This window comes from Astyanax mexicanus, chromosome 3, assembly GCF_023375975.1.
Source record: "Astyanax mexicanus isolate ESR-SI-001 chromosome 3, AstMex3_surface, whole genome shotgun sequence".
NCBI classification, from domain to species: Eukaryota; Metazoa; Chordata; class Actinopteri; order Characiformes; family Acestrorhamphidae; genus Astyanax; species Astyanax mexicanus.
The window spans coordinates 52,797,964-52,815,975 of NC_064410.1; the positions used below are offsets into that span (position 1 = coordinate 52,797,964).

Here is an 18,012-nt window from a genome sequence, read left to right on the forward strand (position 1 = left end):
GAGTTTAGGGTAAAATTCTGTTTACATTCCTCCAAGTCATAAACCTCGGAGTTAATGTAAACATTTGGAACATTTGCAACACATTTGCAACATTTGCATCACTAGGACAGGACTACGGGACTTGAGAGAGGGTTCAAAACTTAATGAATGCCTTGGAAATTGTAAATTCACCAAATATATTATACCAATTTAGGGGTTTGTGCTTTCTGCAACCACTTAGAAATAAGATTCATGAAGTTAAAATGAATGCTCTTAGCTTGGAAATTACATTCCCAACACCAACTTCACCAACTTCCCCCACGGTCGTAAATTCCGACGACAGCCGCTTATCTAAACACAGCAAAGGGGAGGAATTTCTCACTAAGAAGATTTTGCTTAAAATACATATATATTGACTATATAAAAAAGGTGTTTTATAGAATGTTTACTAAATAATGGTATATGTGTCTGGTATATGGTATATGTGTTTGGATGTGTCCTGATTGAATTCTCCTACACATTCAAGTCTGAATCAACAAGGTTTAATTAGCATTTGATAATATAGCTTTATTTGGTTATCAGTGGTTTAATCATGTATTTTCTTTTAAGTGATTTAATTGGGTTTAAATAATATCATGACTCTTGATCTCTTTCTGACAGAGTACCATCCATCATTGTATTTCTAAGATTATCTTGAGTATTACAAAACTGTTTGTGGGCAATATATATATATTACATTTATTGTGATTCAATTGTAAGATTGTGTTTCCTGAATTTATCATCACAAACTGATATGCTGAAAAATGTATTTTGATCCACTGTTTAATTGAGTTTTCTTTTGGTTTGATCTATTAGAAAAATTCTGAAGCATGCTGACCATGTGAGCAAGGGGGGGTTTTATGGCCCTTTGTGAATCCCCACCAAAGTTTGAAATTGCTCCTAGACCAATCAAAACACAGACACTTGGGCCACAGAGCCAATCGGAGCTCAAGGGCCAAACAGGCCACAGAGTCTAATAGTAAACTGGGCAGACACAGTTTAGAGTTGCCAGTTTTAGAGTTGCCAGTTGAGTTTTGGGAGTTCAGGTCAGAGCAGTTAGAGAAGGAGTGGGAGAAGGAGTTGGAGAAGATGAGTTGAGGAAAACAGTTAGAGGAGAGAGGTTAGGGAGCCCAGAGATGGATAAAGGATAGACTGTTAGTTTAGTCATCTTAAGTTAGTTTTCTTAGACTAGTGCATTTAATCTTCAAGTATATTAATATTAGCTATCCTAGTTAAAATATCTAAGGTTATTTTACAATCTACGAAGCCAAGCATTATTCCATCTAAGTTTAGCTAAAGTACAGCTGAAAAGGAGATCCGCCAGATCCAACCCAGAAACCTGCGGTCCGGAGGCCACCAGCAAGCCACCTGAGAGCGAAGGGATTTCCCTGTGGGTTCTCATGGGGCTCCGTGCTGACACAGGAAGTCAAGCCACCCTGCAGACCGGCTCACGTGATCCTTTTTCGGGGTGAAGCATCAGACGACCAACCCAGGCGGACTCACCAAGGCCCACTTCAACAACTCAGAGTAAGGCAGAGCTGGGTTTAATCTTTCGGCAGATGGTGTTCTGTTGGTCATGGTCTGGGTCAGGTCTTTAATAGAGCGTCTTTAGTATAGATGACTCATTTTGAGTGGCTTGGTTGGAAATAAGAATTGGTTTCGTAGACTTAAAATGCCTTAGATCCTTATTTAGAAATACTCACTTAATAGTTATATTAATCTTTATTCCTTTCATATCAGCATTATAACGTGTTTGTTCTTTTATTTCTCATTTATCATTCTACACTATGATTTGATAGCTAATGGCTACATTTATGACTTTTTAATGAATTATTTACTCATATCTGTGTGATTTAATAAATACTTTTATTTTACAAAACCTGTCATTTCAGTGTGTTTTTCTGGATAACTTGGTTATGAAAATTTCTGTTACCTGTAGAAACCACACCCTGAGATGTCTTGTGTTATTAATTAATTTGATTAATCAATTAATTAATTAATTGATTAATCTAATTAAATTAATTTAATAACTGGCGCCCAATTAAAAAAATATTTCAACATCTCAATTAGCACCAGGTATTAAACCACTGAGCCCGCTACACCTGATGATTGTCTGAGTTACAGAGTGCAGTAGCTAACTTGCTGATTTTGCAGTAGCAACAATATGACATTATTTTATTATTCTCTTGGCTATTGAAGCTGTTATTTTAAGAGGTTAAAATGCTACATAATAGGTATGATGTACGATATATATCGATATAAATTCCAGAAAAACGCTCTTATTGACCATTTAAAAAGCCATTTAAAGGCCTGATTAAAGGGCTGATTACTGTTGTTTAGATGTTTTCCTCGGGTTTTGAGTGCACAGGTGGGGGCGTGACTGGTGACGTCAATGGGCCCTGCATTGTTTAATATTGTGATATATATATATATATAGTCAAAAAAACAACAACATTTGCCATGTATTTTTTTTCCCAAATATTGTGCAGACCTACTACATAATGTTGTTTTAACATCTTAGAACATGAAATTAATTTGAGCCTAAAATAAATGTATAACTTACTTTAAAGAAAAAAAGCACTCCCCTTTAATTTTTGACCTTATAAACCCTTTAAACTGTACATAAGCCATCAATTTCATAGACACTAAAACAAAAAAACCTTGTGACTACAGTTATGGGGATAAATACTAGCACAAATTATTTAAAGTACTTCTTGACCACTGTGTTATTTCAGGCAGTGTTTCTAACTTTAGGCAATCTCTGACAGTTTCTGGACAGAAACAGAGAAAATCTGATCTGACAGTCTATTATTGAGACCAAGTGTCCAAAACTAATGATGTTTCACTGTCATGAGTTAAAATAGAAAGTGTCTGAGGGAGTGCAGAGTAAAAATATACAGTATTTATGTGTTTACAGGAGTGGATGGAGAGCTGAGCTACTGCTGCTGCTGTGAACTTCACATTCACAGTAGATACAAAAAAGTGAAGAAGAAGCAGGACCAGAGAGTTATAATGTCACTGCTAAAATAAGAGAAGAAACACTGGTACAAGAGAACTAGAACTCTTAGACCCAACTAGACAACCTTTTTGAAAGGTCAGACCACCTTCCATTTGTACCAGGTGTTGATGCGCAGTGCCGCCATCTTGGATTCTGATCTCTTTGATGCTGTTGATGCTGTTTCGATTTTCTGAGTGGGAAATCTGATTTGTGGAGACGTTCCATTTGGACTTGGACGTGGGAAATCTCAACTGGAACGCCTCCACAAGTCGCAAGTGCACACCACATCATACAGTTTATTAGCACTTATTTATCAATTTGTGTCTTAATAAATAAATCAATCGTAAATACTCTACACTGTACAACTTTTTTCTTAACATTGCTTCCATAGTGTTTGGATGTATAAATACCTTACAATGCCTTATCAACTGGTATGGCTCACAATACTAAACTGGGATAATATTAACAATGATAACCTGGGGCATAAAAAGTACCCAAAACGATGGTTGGATTGCAACACTATTCAAAAGGAAGATTGAGGTTAACAGGAACAATAAATGATTAAAAACAATTTGATTGATATGGACAATATTTATTGAGCTACACATACAGAAGTAGTGTGTAACGTATATGTAACACAATGTGCCAGGCATAGAGTTTTGATTTCCTGACTCTGTGCCCAACCCAAACTTGGACTGAGCTCAAGAAAATGGCCTGAGATGTAGGCCTATGTTTTTTAGTGCTATTTTTTATTTTATATATTGAGAATATTGAATATCCTTAGGACGTTCCTGCAGATTTTGCAATGGGATATAGACTGTAGACAGTATGTCCAATAGCATCCCACACATTTACAACTGGGCATAGGTCAGGCAGTGTGACTTGCCATGGCTCTTTTATATGAACATTTAACAGAAACCCAGTAACATGGGTGTGGCCACAGCATAGCATCTGCCTTAAGGGCAAGCTATTGAGATGGCAGCTGTATGAGGATGAGCATTTTCCTGTTGGAACAGTGCACTGGAGTGTGCGATCAGAAAAGGTAGATAACTGTTTAATATATGTGAATGTTTAACTGGAATACAGTGGATTAATTTCCAAATTGAACACCTGAAATTCAAGGTGATAAACAATAAACTGTAAAAACCCTAGATTTGTTCCCAGGGGCACCTCAGGTCTCGTGATGGTCATTGCTTTTCGGGTCAACTCTGTTTCGGTATTGTACATTGTACATATTGAAGGTTAAGAGTTAGGATATTTTTGTCCTAAAAACACTAAGACTCACATACACTCACACACACCCACATCTAAACACACACACATGCACACATACACACACACACACACACACACACACACACACACACGACTGCAATGCATTCCCACTTTCCTTCCTAGTCTCTGGATGAATGAAGCGGAGATGGGCTTCTTTCTGACCTTGGCATTCTGCGCCCACAGTGTGCCACCCCGCAAGGTGCCGAGAGGGAGGAAGAACTAAGATTAGTCCTGCATCGCAGATAAAGAACATGCAGCTTACAGCGGAGATGGAAATGGGAAGCTCTCACTTCTCGTGTCAGGGGTATTTTAGTCTCAGGTGGGTGGTAGAGGCAGGGAGGAAATATTTCAGATGATACTCAAATACCAGTGTATGACTGCTATAGCTCCTGAGCAGCAGGAGGCTCTCCAGATTTAAAGCAAGACTCTAAACCAGGAGCAGAAATGCATTGAGATTAGGAAAACTGGATTCTCTAAATTGCCCTGATGTGTGTAAATGTGTGTGTGAGTTTGTATGACTGCATGTCCAGATATGGACTGGCTTCTCAGTGCCCGATGCAGTCCTCTAGGTGGGCAGTCGTTTTCTGTGTGTGATTGGCTGCTGCTTCTCAACAGCTTGTGTGTGCCAGCTGAGTGCAGAGTGTGAAATGATTGTGTGTGGAAATGAAAGCGCAGCGAAAGTTCTACTAAAGACTCCAATGCTACGTCACCTAATTACCTATCCAATCAGCTGTTTCCTCTGCCTTTAAATAAGATCACTCATTCAGTACCTTTGCTGCCTTTCAGACGCTGATGGTCGTTCTTACCCTCCTCCTTCCCCACCGCCTCCAGGTTGGTCCCGTTTGGTTGCCCGGGGGTTGGCTCCGCCCCTGTCTCCAATGTACGACAGGATCTGCAGAGCCCAGATGAATCAAGCCCTGGGCCGATGACGGGGCCTACGCCAAAGACTCTACTAGAAGACTGTTTCAATATAACTTCTTTATATATGTGTCTTTGTTTTGCTAAATATGTTAAAACATTAAATTGTTCAACTGACAACATTTCTTCCGGAGTCGTAATAGTAGAACTTAATTGCACAGCGTCCTTGGGTGTCTAGAAAATATAAGTGTAAGTTCATTCATTCATTCATACTCAATGCACACTCTGGTCTGAATACAGAGCAAATAGAGTTTTCTAATTACAAAAAGTTTAAAGTTAGTTTATACGTAGTGTGGATGTGGACACTGCACAGCTCGATCAGTAGCCTCTGATTCACCCTGTTACCATCCCACTCATCACTTCTTCACTCCGCTCCACTCCACCTGTGTCTTGTTAAAGCTGTGTGTATATCTGTGCTCTGGTTTTGTTTAGTCTTTGTAGAGTCTTGGTTTATTTCCTGTGATTCTGTGTTATTGTCGTCCAGCTCTTCGTTTCCTGTTAGTTTCCATTTCCTATGATTTCCCATTCCTTTTTCTTAGTATCCTGTAATTTTTAGCTTTTGACCTTTACTGTGTAATTTTGCCATTGCAATGCTGTACTACACAATACTGAAAACAGTACAGGCCGACCTGCACGAGTGATACTAGAAAATGTAAGTGCTATTATTGTCTTATGCACCCAAGGGAGTACTATTCTATTGGTAATAGCCCCAATTAATTTTCCAATTAACTTCAGACTGTATATGTTTCTCTCTACTGTTCAGAGAAAATACTTTCTTGGAGGTTCCAATATGCGTATACAGCTCTGGAAATATAAGAGACCACTTAAAATTTATACGTTTTTTTTATTTTACCAAATTTAAAATCTCTGGAATATAATCAAGAGTAAGATGGATGATCACAAGCCATCAAACCAAACTGAACTTCTTGATTTTTTGCACCAGGAGTAAAGACATAAAGTTATCCAAAAGCAGTGTGTAAGACTGGTGGAGGAGAACATGCCAAGATGCATGAAAACTGTGATTAAAAACCAGGTAATGCACCAACTATTGATTTCTGAACTCTTAAAACTTTATAATATGAACTTGTTTTCTTCTCATTATTTGAAAAAGCCTAAAAGTTCTGAATCTTTTTTGTTATTTCAGCCATTTCTCATTTTCTGCAAATAAAAGCTTTAAATGACAGTATTTCTATTTGGAATTTGGGGGAAATGTTGTCTGTAGTTTATAGAATAAAACAACAATATTCATTTTACTCAAACATATACCTATAAATAGCAAAATCAGAGAAACTGATTCAGAAACTAAAATGGTCTCTTTTTTTTCTAGAGCTGTATGTTCTTGAGAACCCTATTCTACTGACGAGACTGGCAAATAGACAAGCTGTGTGTATGCATTTGCACATCTGTCTCAGCAGTGAGTGCAAATCAATATTAAATTGTATATGCTTTTGCTTAATGCCAAGAAACCTGTATCGAGTCATATTTCCTACACAAAAAAATCAGGGGCACTTCAGGGAACACTATAAAGAGACTGTCTTACAGGTACTTTAAGTATATTAAATGTTAATAAGGGTAAATTATTTGTGGAATTCGTATTACAGTGCATGTAGGGAAAATTAAAGACTAATTCACACTGGATGTGTTTCTCAAGGGCTTTCTCTCAAGTGCATTTTCACCTTTCAATGATTTAGCTCAAACAAGCTCTGCAGCCAAAGTGTTTTTTAAGTGTCAAATTGCTCTTTTTCAGCCTTGTGTGATTTTAAATTGCATTCTTAACTATATTTAACATTATATATTTAAGAATTAATCAAATTGCCACTACTGGTCTAATTTGTATTTGTGCAAGGACATCTATAACTATAAAAAGAATGTATCCTGCTTTTGTTGTAGGTTTCCTGTATCTCTTAAGTGTCTATCCTGCATGACGCCCTATGCATTACAGGTTTGGTCCACATGTAGTCAGTATTTATGTACCGTATGTTTAATATTCTTTATTTTAATGTAATTTTGTATTATATTTTATTGTTAAATGATGTTTTTTAGAAGTTAATTTTCATTACTTCATTACAAATTAAACTTGAACTTTTTCTTTTCCAGTATTTAGCTTCATTCACACCAATTTTAAAACAAACGAAATAAAGAGAGTAACAAAAAAAGAAATCCACACCCAAATGATTCCTAGTCACATGCATAATGAGCATGTGAAAATAAATGTATAAAAAAAAGATGAGGGATACGGCATAACAATACATAATGATGAAATGATGATGGAATTTCTTACTGTATATTTGGATCCAAAACAGGGCCCCAAAGCGTAATAAAAATCAAATGTTTTTGAAGCCTTGGGCCCGATCCCATTTCACCCCTTGGCCCTAACATATACTCCTACCCCTTCTTTTCTAGTGTAACCATTCCCCTTGGGACAGAGTTACAAAGGGAAGGTATAAAAACCTCCACCTTAAGAATTGGGACAACCATTTAAGCACCTGATACGTCATTAGGAGCGCTGAAGTTCAGTAACCTAGCTGCTGCTGTTGGTTAACTAGTTAAGTTTAGGGCTTTATTGTATGTCTTCAGAAGGGGGGGGGGGGGATAGTGCAGAAATGAATTATTATTATTATTGTTCCTCTATTCATTTCTCTGTGAAGAGGAGCTGAAATTAGCTTTGATTAGCTATTATTTTATTTATTTTTTTCGTTCCGCCTTAAACGCTGCAGCCCCTGCTGTCTGTTGCACCATTTAAGGTGGAATGGGAAAGTTAGCTAGCTAGCTAGCTACTGAGACAAACTACTAGCGATCTTTTTTATGCTTTTTATGAAGAATTCTGCCATGAACCATTATAACTACTCATTAATCTATGGTAAAATAGTGCTAATCATCACTTTTAGTAAGAAAAAAAAAATTTATTTGTGGGTTTCTTACCAGTGATCTCTGTTTGAAGGGCGAACAAGCCCTATCTATTCTTCTTACCCCTCCAGCCTAACAGGAATCGGGAAAACAGCAAAACAGAGGGGTAGGGGTAAGGGGTGGAATGGGATTGGGCCTTAGTGTATATGTTATTTGCTCCATCTGATAAACATCCCATAGCTTTTGTATCCACAAGATGTATGTTGAGGTCTGGCTTCACCCATTTCATTGTAAAGTAAGTAATGTTAACTGCTGTAAGTAGAAAATGTAAGCTTTTAAATGCTTTTTTTGCTTTTACTGTGTGTATTTTGGATTTGACAGAGGGATTTCAATATATAAACCTCTCAATCTGACAAACCACCACTTCACACCAATTATTCTATTATGACAAAGCTGTTTGTGGCAGTTTTACGAGTATATAACTATGACCTCTCAATCGTCTCAAACACTGTGCAAACTGTGCCCTGGTAGATCTGCAGTCTTCCACACACACCAAAAAGCACACTGTATATAATAAAGCAAATAAGCATTCTCTATAACACTCACATACTGTAACCGAAGCCCTTTGTAACAAGTCCAAGAACTGCACTGCCAACTTTCTGAACTGTGCGGTCCACTCCCTCCGTAATGAGGCCCGGTCTTTAGCACACGAGTCAAAGAGTCCGCCTAATGTGCAAACTCATCCAATATGGCCAGATTGTGCTCCCATTAAAAACCAGTCACAAGCATGGCAGAGAGGACTTCATTATATGCAATCTCTCCATGTGGCTTGAATTTATGGAGGCATTATGTGACAGGCTCTTCTCCCCCCCCCCCCTCTCTCATAAGCAAGACTTAATCACAGCCTCCAAAACAGGACCCAGATACTGTCTCTTTTGGGATCGTCAGGAAAGGCAATTAAAAAAAATGAAATTAATCTGACCTTCTGGAGGAGAGAGGAAGAATTTCCCAGCATGGATCCCGAGGCTCTGGCTGATAATGACACCAATCGGCTTTTCTTTCCTTCATGACCCCCAGAGCAAAGAGCGCTCAGCCTGCTTCACATCCCCACAGAACACACACTTCATACCTCCATAATGAACAATCCGTTAGATAGATCAGAAATATGACTGATATTGCTGGAATAAGGAAGCAATTTCATCACAGATGTTGAGAGGTAAAGTCTTTGCTGCCGATGCAAGTATATTACATTAGATATTGCATTGAAGTCAGTTTTAAATATGAAAGCTAATTGTTTTTTTTTTTTGTAGCCGAGACCATTAGTGGCATACATGAAGACCAAGACCATCAAGACCAAGGCCAGTGCACATCAAGTCCAAGACCAAGGCAGAGACTTTGTAGTAGTCATCCAGTCTAAGACAATTCTGAGACCAGTTATAACAAAGACCTAAAGGTAGAAAAGTCAAGTCAAGCCCAAGACCACAACACTTTAAGTTGTTGGAGTTGTCTTCCTTAATCAAGTCACACCTAGTTGAAAATCATGAAATGAAGCGTTTGAGACATGAAAAACGCCTTACACCCACACTGTTAAAATAGCATCGGAGCTTAGGGCGTACACTGATGGGCGTAATGGTTTGGAAGTGAGGTGTGCTCAGGTAAACTTTTGGCCTGTCACAATTTTGGCAGCAGAAAACTAAGGTGCGCTACTGACCTATTTAAACCCTGACAACAGTCAATCGTCACATGTTCATACCTACGCAGGTGCGCCGTACGCGTAACACACTAAACAGAATAAAGAATTAAATATCACTGAAGTTCCCTTAAATGAGCTGCTGGCGTACCTACACAGCGTGATTGTACAGGTCAGTATCCTCTGCTGAGATGCACAAAGCATAGTGCTGTTAAGATACGAACGTGCCAAAGTCAGAGCTCACTCTTAAAGGGAATGACAACCGGCACACTGATTGGTTTATTTTCCATTATGCCCAAAAAACACCCATGATTAATTAAGAAAATTAGTTCATGCCTTTTGCGTGTTTCGAGTAACTCAAGGTGTAATTTTTTACGTCCTCACGATACCAAAGACACACAGACACACCCTAAATCCAGCTGGTCAATGCGTAATTGACTGGTGTGCTATAGGGTCCAAAAATAGGGGTCAATGAAGTGTAGTGGTTTAGTCCGAGTCAATCCTGAGACCAGGACAGATCAAGTCCAAGTCAAGACAAGGATTTTGTAATAGTTAATTCCAAGTCAATGTAAAGATCAGGACACATTCAATCGTAGTCCAGTCAAAGTCAAGGCCAAGACCAGTAGCAGATAAGACCAGGTCTCCATCCTTCAGTGTTTCTTATGAAAGCTTCTCAAAATGAATAATGGATGCCCCCCAAAATCTGCATACTTTCTGGCAAGATGCCTAATAAAACAACTACAACTAGCACATACTAATTTTACCTTAAATATTACCACTAAATACAGTGCACATCTACTACAACCACATCAAACACCAGCCCTACACCTCAACCCTGTGAGATACTGCATGACATCATGAATCCCACCTTCACTAAAGGGACCCTGCAGACATTCAATCCACTAGAAACAGCTTGCAAAAACCACATAACATGTTTAAGCAACTTGACATTTTTACAAGTCGATGCGTCCCTGTGTGCCCTGTGGGCTCCTGACACATCTGGGAGTTTAGTATTTTAAAGAGTTTAAAGCTTTATGATGATGAGCGTAAAACATCGCAAAACACAGACATTTTCCACCTCACCTTTAAAGAAGCTGGAGATAAAAAGATTTAAGACACCAGTCAGAGACAAAATTAATCCTAATCACACATTCTTACACAAATAATCACACATATCAACAAAATAGCAAAAACACACAACACTAGACTTTACAGATTGTACAGTAAGCATGTTATTTCTGTATTTTCAAAAAAAAAAAAATAATATTTTAAACAAATATAAACTAATCCAGTTTTGCATGTTAAGGTATGCACTGTAAATGTGGGTAGTGCAAAATTGAAAATAAATTAACACAATGATGAAAATGATGTTTCTCTAAGTTCAGTCTGCTGTTAAATCGATCAGTTAACTTGCATATCAAATACAGCCCTAAAAAAAAAGAAACCACTTCAAAATTCATTTCCTTTGATTTTACCAAATTAACAAAAACTCTGGAAAATGATCAAGGGGAAGATGGATGATCACAAGCATTAAACCAAGCTGAACTGCTTAAATTGTTGCACTAGGAGTGGCATAAAGTTATCCAAAAACAGTGTGTAAGACTGGTGGAGGAGAACATGCCAAGATGCATAAAAACTGTGATTAAAAAACAGGGTTATTTCACCAAATATTGATTTATTCTTCTTTATCTGTTTTGTTTATTTGTTTCCATTTCTCATTTTCTGCAAATACATGCTCTAGATGACAATATAAATAACATATACCTGTAAATAGCAAATTCATCATTGAACAGATTAATTTCTGATTGGTTACTGGTCACAGCAAGTTTTAGTTATCTGCTATGATGATTGCTGTCCTGTATAATTAATAGCAAACAACCTAAAAAAACTAAAGACCATCATTACCACCCACTGCACAGTCTACTATAGGTGGTAATGCCTTCTGATGATGTATTCCCAGTACACATGTGACACTGTGGATTGAGGAATGGTAAATTCCAGCACAACTTCAGAAATGAAATGTCCCATCCATCTGTACTCACCATCAGACCTCTCTCCAACTATATGCTAATTCATGTCACCTTGCCATGAGCACACTGACCAGTGTTCAACCTCACTTACAACAACAGATAACACCTCACAACTTAAATACAGGTGCAGATGTTCCCAAGCTGTTCACTGAGGTAACACTTCAGAATACATTTCCAAACTGCTATCCCATGACCTCTGGCACACCAGTGTAAACGAATATTAAGTTGCTGCATCTCCGTCTCCAGCAGTTTGGTGCAGGGCCAAAGAATGCAAGCATTAAAACATAAAAGAGAGGAAATATGAAAGAATGTATGAGAAAAAAAAACGCTCTCACTTGGAGGGAAATAAAGCGACAGAATTATCTGTTTATGACACCTGTTTGTTTACGCTTTAGTCATTCTCCACTTCCTGAGCGGTCGGGAGCCGAGCTTCATTAAATAAACCAATGCTGAGAACATCTATTTTTATCATCTATCATCTAGAAGAAGTGGATGATTATTTGATGTCGTCATGGATACAGATTTGAAGGTACTCCATAAAACACTAATGAGAAATATGTGTGTCTAAATGATTAGGAGCGAGAGCTTTTTACAAGCCTGATAAACAATTGAACAACTGCATTCCACGCCATCTGCTGCGCTACTCTGATGACCGAATGCGGCGTTTATTGCAGACAGCTTGTTGTTTAATTTTGATGTTGAGATTATTTATATTTACATTGATCAAGCATAAAGCAAAGACCATCGGCTGTTATTTGGCTGGTGGGTCATTGTCAGTAATGCAGTGTCACAGCTTGTGTTGTGCTGGTATGAGTGGATCAGACACAGCAGTGCTGCTGGAGGTTTTAAACACTACCCCCTACTACACCTCCTACTTTTTTTTTTTGCCCTTCCTGCTCCTATCCTCTGTTCTATTGTTTTGTTTAACCCCCCATGTGCTTCACATGGCTCTGTTTTGTTTTTTGTCTTGTTTCCGCCTTAGCCCCACCCTGTCATCTGTAATCCCTCCTGTCTCATTTGTAACCCCTTGTTACTTCCACAGGTGTCCCTTGTCTTTGCCTGTGAATAAATACCCACATGTTCCTTTGTTTTCTGTCGTGCTTTTCGTTTGTGTTGGACCCTCTGTCTTTATGTAAACTCTATTCTCTGTATTTTGACCCTGTCTTAGAAGACCCAGTCTTTTGTTTAATTTCTGTTTGCTTGATTCTCTATTCTGCAGTTTTGTTGTTTGTTTAATGTTTGAGATATGGAAAATAAACAAGACCTGCATTTGCATCCTGTCTCCACATTGTTACAAAAAGCACGACAGAGAACACTGGCAGTTTGTTGGTCTCAAAGTGGTTGAAAAGTTGAAAAGTCATCCAGGTAAAAATGTACCTTATACTCATAAGCTGGTAACTGGTTAACCAACTCTTGGCTAGCATAGTGTACGTTGCATTTAATTTAGGAACAATTTGATCATCTAGGCAGTCTAGCTTGCTCAGGTTGACATTGGCTGTAGACCATCATTGTAAAACATCAATTATTAAAAGCTAAACTGGTCAATCACCTCAACCATCTTGATTGACTTAAGCTGGCCAGTTTTGCTGTCCAAAAAAGGTTAAAAACAAACCTGAAATGACCCTTGGGTTCAGACATTGTCTTAGAGGTCATCCAGCACCCAGATAACCTCCTTTCTAAAGAGGCAGAAAGGAAATAAAAAAGTGAAGTGCAACAATAATCTGATTCATATGCTTCACTAATAGCGTGCTAAACGGTGAAAGCTTTGCTAATAATGTTGATTTGGACGACTCCACATCAAGTGTGCAAGATCACATCCTGGTGTTCAGCGGCTGCACAAACTCAATGATCTCCTCAGGCTAAGTCAGCTCTGATGATGACAACCACGAAGTGACAGGAAAGACAACGGTGAGACGGGTCCTTCTGCCCACTGGTCTTCTGTGTGAGCTGGGAACAATAAGCGAGCGCTACTGCGAGCTCGGCTGACTGTAACTGATAAAGCCACCACTTTCCAATCATCCTGCTGGCATTCAGGGAGCCAAGATCTAATTATTTTCCTTCCATGGCCCAATGAGCCTTAAAGGTTAATTACTGTCCGTCTGCATGACGCTGCCTGAGCACCAGAATTGCTTCTGTAGTCCATCAGTGTGGACTGAATGCTAACACTAATGTAGATTCTACCGAATTTACCTCATTAGTTTCTAATAAAGCCAGAACCTCTGTGAGAAACTTTGCCTGGCTTCTCTTTTGTTCGCACCCAGAGAGGCTAAAACCTGCTTATCTCCAGCCAAATAATGGCTGATTTCATCACCATGTCAGACATCAGACATCCCGCCCTGCAAAAACTCATTTCAGGGAGGTAAAATTAGGGCCTGGACCCCAGATCTTCTCTACCAGACCCCAGAAGCCTAGGCCCAAGAAATACAGGAGATTTGAATAGGAAAGAATACAATTGGATTTTTCACACATTCAGTCTATTAAGACTAATATTTTAAACAAATATGCATAGACCAATGAAGCAAAAAATTATGATCACCTACTTGTTTCTTCATCCGATATCAATTTCTTTAGCTCCACTGACCATACAAGATTACAAGCTAACACCTAGTTCTAAAATTACAGTCCGTAGTCCTTCTTTCTGTTTCCCTGCATACTTTACCATGTTTTTTTTACAGTACATTACGTTACATTACATTTGACAGACGCTTTACAATAATGATGTACATAGAGTAATAGAAGTTCAACGTAAAAAAAAAAGAAAAAATTAGACAGGGTCTAAAGGAGGTCAAATGGAAATAGTGGAATAGAGGAGGAAAGTAGAGGAAGAAGGAAATGAGGTTAGAAGTAGTTAGTTTGTTAGAGGTGTTAGGAGAGTAGGTGCTCTTTGAAGAGCTCTGTCTTCAGGAGTTTATTAAAGATAGTGAGAGATTCTCCTGATCTGGTAGTGGAAGGTAGTTTGTTCCACCATTGAGAAACTCTGTATGAGAACAGTCTGGATTGCATTGTGTGAATGTTTGTTTGGTAAAGTGAGGCGATGTTCATTGGAGGAGCGCAGCGGCCGGGAGGTGGCGTAAGCCTTCAGTAGTGATCAGTGCAGGTAGGAAGGAGACTGTTCTGTCATCACCTTGTAGGCAATTGTAAGAGCTTTGAATCTTCAAATCTTCTGTGGGCAGCATCCTCCCTCTTTGCTCACATTTTGTTGCAGAACAAAAGTTTTTACAGGATATTGTTCAGCCCCAATTAAAATTTGGTAGACTGACAGAACTTCCGTGAAAGATGGGATGTCTCCCATGTAAAGGATCAGTCGACTCTTTTTGACAAACCTCAGTGAAATGGTCTAAATTTGCACAGTTTGTTTGGACAGTTTGTTTGGAAGTTAAAACTGGCATGATTTTACCCTAAACGACCTCTTCCCCCAACACTGACAAGCTGCAGAGATGCTAATGCTAGCACAGTGTGCAGCAAATAGGCCTTCCTCCTTTTTACCCTCCTTTCCCCTCCACTGTCTGTCAGATGCTAATGCTAGCCTGTCCTAGGCCTACTTCACTATTCTTCTTCATGCTGTCAACTAGTGCTGAATCAGGACCCCTTTGTGTCTGTGTGCTGTCCATTCACATGCCTGTCAGGAAGCAGGCATGGCGCACTAAGCCTGCTGTCTTGGTAGTCAGTCTGGAGCTCTTAACGAAGAGGATAATATAACACCACCATCCCCATCACATACACGTCAATTTAATTGGGTGCAAGTCCCAGGCATGGGTAAGGTCTCCACCTTGGAACAGAACTGGTATGAACAAAAGTATTGGGGTTTCTTCTTAAATAAAGAGTATACAAACATCTATCCTGCTTTTGTTGGGAGTGAGGAAAGGGTTTTAACTAGATTTTGGAGAAATGCTGTAAAGATTTGATTGCATTCAGGGACAAGAGTGATTGACAGGTCAGGATGCTGGATGATCAACATCTCACCTCATCCCCAACTCCCCAACTCTTTCCAAAAAATATTGGACTGAATATAATCAATCATACCATAGATGCTAGTAAGGCTGCAACTAATGATTATTTTGGTAGTCGACTAATCTGACCAATATTTTTTCGATTAGTTGATTAGTCAACAATTATTTCTGCCATCACTAAAAACGCTAAAAACAGCACAATATGAGATTTAAATAATATTTAAATATCTGAATGTTATTTAAATGTGGAAAGTACTTATATTTAGTTATTAAATATGTAATCTGTTTTGTTTGGGCACATTTGCACACACAGACAAGTTGATTGTAAACTGTGTGAGCAAACCATTTACCCATCTCCCATTGCACTTTGTGTAATCCGGTACTGTTACAGATAAACAATTAGTCGACAATGAAATTTGTAGTCGACAAATTTAAATAATCTACATTGTCGATTATATCGACTAATCGTTGCAGCCCTAGAGGCTAGTAGATGTTCATTTTCATATCTGCATCAGTAATGAGTGCAACTTACAGTAGCTGAACAGAATTATTAGAAGAGATGTCCACAAACATAAAGTGTCTCTACAATTAATATAATTACATGATTTTATTTCTGAATGAGGTTCTGATAAAATGTATGCTCTCAATATCTGTGTAGACTCCATTCTATCTGAAAATAAACCTTATATTATGTATATATTAAATAATCTGTTGGATTGCATATTTAACCACAGAGGCAAGCATGAACTAAAATCAGATCTTAGTATTCACTATTTGTTCTATTCAAGGTTATGCAAAGTACTGTATGTCTCATTTACATCTTAGTGAGCAACTCTCAGGTCAGCAAATGCAGGACGTTTAATGATGCTATGATTTATGTAATCAGCTTGGTTCTACTGTACTCACTACAGGCACCATATATTTACAAAGACTCCTGCAAAGACACATTCCTACCTGAGTGTTTTCCAAGTTACAGCTGTCTGAGTGACTCTACATCAAGGCCTGAATGTTTTCAGAGCTTTTTTCCAGCCCCCAAACCCCCTCTATGAAGCAACTCTACAACAGTGCTTGGATGTTTCCCATGCCCACATCAGTACTGACTCTACATCCATGACCTGCTACTGAAGAAACTACTCAGATGTTCAGATGTTTCCAGCCACCTTTCACCACCAGAGCAACTGACTTTTCTTTGTGGCTCTGATGTTTCCTGGCCTGAGTGGAAATATCTGGGTCTGCTGAGTGACTCAATGTATTAAACTGAACTTATTATTCCTTATGAACTAAAGTGATATGCTGTAAAGAAATTCTGAAAAGCTTGAGTTAAATCGATATTCTACTGCTTATTGACCCCAAAATGTACATTAAACTACACCAATGTTTAATTGATGAACTACTGTATGTTGGTTCAGTTGCCATTGTGGTTTTTAAGTGGTTCAAGTGTGCTTATTATGACATACATACTTGTACTTAATATACAAATGCCAACATTGAGAAAACATATTTCAAGGGCCTGTCATGAGGAGTCCTTATGATGAACCAGAAGCATGTGTGTGGTACGTATGTAGTCTGTGTGTGGCATTTGGATAGTAGGTGTGTAGTAAGTGTGTGGTATGTTTGTAGTACGTGTGTGGTATGTGTAAAGTCTGTGTGTGGCATTTGGATAGTAAGTGTGTGTAGTACGTGTGGTGTATGTGTGTAGTATGTATGTAGTATGTGTGTGGCATGTGTGTAGTATGTGTGTAGTACGTATGTAGTACATGTGTGGTATGTGTGTGTGCTGTGTAGTAAGTGTGTAGTACGTGTGTGGCATGTATGTTGTATGTGTCTGGCACGTTTGTAGTGTGTGGAATGTGTGTGGTATGTATGTAGCATGTGTGTGGCCTGTGTGTAGTATGTGTGTGTGGTAAGCACGTAGTATGTGTGAGGTGTGTGTGGTATGTATTTAGTATGTGAGGTGTGTGTGTAGTACGTGCATAGTATGTGTGTGGCATGTGTGTAGTACATGTGTAGTAAGTGTGTGGTATGTGAGGTGCTTATGTTGTAGGTGTGTGGTGTGTGTGTAGTATGCGTGTGGTTTTTGTGTAGTACATGGTGTGGTGTGGGTGGTATGTGTGTGGTGTGTGTGGTATGTATGTAGTACATGTGTAGTAAGTGTGTGGTATGTGAGGTGCTTATGTTGTAGGTGTGTGGTGTGTGTGTAGTATGCGTGTGGTTTGTGTGTAGTACATGGTGTGGTGTGGGTGGTATGTGTGTGGTGTGTGTGGTATGTATGTAGTACATGTGTAG

General features: G+C 38.7%; 1 protein-coding gene across 2 annotated transcripts in view; it reads right to left on the reverse strand.

Annotated features, from left to right (window-relative positions):
* samd12 (sterile alpha motif domain containing 12) overlaps nt 1-18,012 on the reverse strand; it is a 160,970-nt gene that overhangs the window by 83,592 nt on the left and 59,366 nt on the right. The window lies entirely within an intron of this gene.